This window comes from Ammospiza caudacuta, chromosome 28, assembly GCF_027887145.1.
Source record: "Ammospiza caudacuta isolate bAmmCau1 chromosome 28, bAmmCau1.pri, whole genome shotgun sequence".
Lineage (NCBI taxonomy): Eukaryota > Metazoa > Chordata > Aves > Passeriformes > Passerellidae > Ammospiza > Ammospiza caudacuta.
In genome coordinates this window covers 913953-916964 of record NC_080620.1, presented here as the reverse complement: position 1 = coordinate 916964, position 3012 = coordinate 913953, and the positions used below count along the sequence as shown (strand labels likewise).

Here is a 3012-nt window from a genome sequence, read left to right as displayed (position 1 = left end):
GTCCTCTGGCCCAGCTGCTGGATGGGCGGGGAGAGGGGAAAGCCACTCGGCCTGGGAGAGGTGGGCCTGACCCTGAGGGGCCCAGGGGTGGGAGCATGGAAGAACTACTGAGAGGTATCCACCCCCCCTTCTGGGAGACAGAGACAGAGCCGTGCCTGGGACTGTTATCTTGGAATTTGATATTGTGTGCACAGCACGGCCTGCGGAGAAGGCAGCGGGGCAGCAAGGAGTCCAGCTGCTGGTAGGAGCTTTTAACCCCTTTGTGGACAATGAAAACTTTGCCGAGCATTGACCTTTCCTGGAGGGGAGATGCAGTGGAGGATGAAGAAGGAACTGAGGAAGTGAGATGGAGGTCTGAGCAAGGGAGAGATATGAAAAGAATAGAACCTTGAAGAACCTTGAGTGGGAAGGGATGATGGAGTGGCTCTTATGCTGGACTCTTTCTGTGTAGCCATGGACAGAACTGTGTTTCCTTGGGATACAGAGACTGCATCTGGGGGGGCAATGCCCCAGAGCCAAGAGGGTTCTGTGTGTGTGCCCCTCGGCCCCAGGAGGAATAATCTGGGGGGGACAGATGTCCCAAAGTTGAGACCGTGCCTTTTTGGAATGGGACGATGCATCCTTAAAAGACAACCCTAGAAGCAGCTCTGGTCTGTGTTCAGTGGTGAGAGCACTGGGCATGAAAAGGAAAAGGTCACCATGGCCGCAAGGAGGACGCTTCTCCCCTTGATGAACTGAGGATTGAGTATTCTAAAGGGTGGTGCCAGACTGAGAGTCGATGATTTGGGGAATGGATTGTATTGGAAATTTGGTGGGGAGGAGGGGGAGATGTATTGGTGAAGTTTTCATTTTCCTTGTGTGTTTTTTTCTTTTTTTTTTTTTTTCTTGTAGTTTAGTTAATAAAGTTTTTTCTAAGTAGAAGCCTGCTTTGCTTATTCCTGGTCACATCTAACAGCAGATACCAGGGAAAGTGTATTTTCATGGGGGCACTGGCATTGTGCCAGTGTCAAACCATGACATTGTGGAAGAGATAAAGAAAATCTGCCCAATTAACAGAAAATAATTGCCACAGCTCTAACAGATGGCAAATAGAATACATCTTGCATTGCAATTGGGGACAGTCCCTCTCCCAGATCCTCTCAGTACCTCTTGTGCCTGGCATGGGGATGCTGCTGGCACAATGACCTGGTATCTCAGTTTTGGAGACAAATTTCAGGAGGAAACACCCTGGAATGGGCATTTCCTCTAGAGGGAAAGGGCTTCAATAACTCCTTTTTCTTCTGCCAATGAGAGAAATAGATATCAGGGGATGAAAATGAAAAAACAATGCAAAACTATTTATTAACAAAGCAAGATACCCACAAAGCACAGGATAAAAACCCCTGAACCTTTCATCCCATCCCCACCTCGCTGAGAGGTAAAGATGTTGGCTGCCCTTGTTTGTCTCTGGGAAAGGGTGAGAAAAGAGTTTGTGAAGTGGCCTGGGAACCTGTTGGATTTCTGGCGTGGGACTTCTCCTCACGGCAGGTGAAGTTGGTGGACTTTAATGTCCCTTCTTTTGCTGGTTTTTCTGGCCGGGGCTGCCACTGCGGGCTCCTCGGGCCAAAGAAAAAAATGAACCAAAACAGTTCAAGGAAAAAAAAACCAAAAAGCCTCCAAAAGGATTTGCTGATGAAAAGCCTCCAGGCCAGGGGACGAAAAAAGCCAAAAATAAACACAAACAAACAAGCCCCAAAACCAAAACCGTAAAACACACCCAGAAGCTTCTTGCCTAAATTGGTGAAAATGAATCCAGCAAAAGCAATGAAGTAACAGTCCCTGAAGCTGCTGACCATGCCAGAGAGACAGAGATTGATCAGAGCCCATGCCTGAGCTCCCAGGCTCTGGCCCTGCCCCCTGGTTCATGTTAAAGATCCTGCAGACATTTCTGGGCATAAAGCAGATGATTATGGAATAGTTATCATCATAAACCACCCCAACCCCTGGCCTGGCAGCACACCAACAGTGCTGAGCATCACCTGCTGTGCCACAGCAAACTCACAGCTCTCTCTTCTCCCTCTGGGTGTTTCTCCCAGCTCTGGTCAGGGTCAGGGGACACCCCAACCCCATCCCCTGGCCAAGGGCAGGAATGCCATGCTGCCCTGCAGCTTCTCCCCAGAGCAGCACGCACAGGACACGGAGGTGACCTGGTTCTGGGAGCAGCTCTCACCCTTTGTGCATCGCCACAGGGGCAAACAGGACCAGTATGGGGAGCAGATGCTTCAATATTGAGGGTGCACTGAGCTGCTGAAGGATGGCCCTGCCCAGGGCAGCACACACTTGAAAATTTTCCATGTCCAACTCTCTGACAGTGGGAATTACACCTGCTTTGTTTAACATGGCTTAGATTATGTCGAGACTGTGGTAGAGTTCGAGGTGACAGGGCTGTAGTTCATGTCCTTGCTACCTCTAATGTACTTGCTTGCAGCCAGTGCTTTTCTCCTGTCCTCCTGCCCAGATGCAGTTTGACGTGGCTGCTTTGGAAATAGGGTTTTCCTAAGTCCCATTTTGAAAACACCAAGGTTGTCTCAGAGAAGTGAAATACCCACCAAGTGGCCATAAGGAGATATGCTTCCTCCTTCAGAAGTGTTCTTGCTATTGTTTTCTTCATATAAGAAGGAGCAAGAAAAAAATTAGGCATTGGGTAATAAAGAATATTGTAGTTTGGGCATTTATGTTTTAACATCCAGGCCTGTGGATTATTTCCCTGCAGAACTGGCCTCCAGAGCAGATTTCTATGTTATGCAAATGAGATTGCAAGAAATGTCCTGACTCCAGGTGACATTTGACAGGAAAAAACTCTTTGGTTTGTCTGTGTCAAAGATTGTCATTGTCAGGAAGAGGAACAGCCAAATCACCACATTGCCCCAGTATCCAGCACCCCACAGGCTCACCTGGGGTCTCTCTGTTCCCTGTGACTTTGATAGGGTTTGTGCAGCTGTGCTCCGAAATTCATCACTTCCATCAGGGGGA

The 3012-nt window shown here is 48.7% G+C and overlaps 1 pseudogene; it reads left to right on the top strand.

Annotated features, from left to right (window-relative positions):
- The first annotated feature begins 699 nt into the window (after window positions 1–699).
- Window positions 700–2376, top strand: LOC131569089 (myelin-oligodendrocyte glycoprotein-like; annotated as a pseudogene).
- The last annotated feature ends 636 nt before the right edge of the window (window positions 2377–3012 follow it).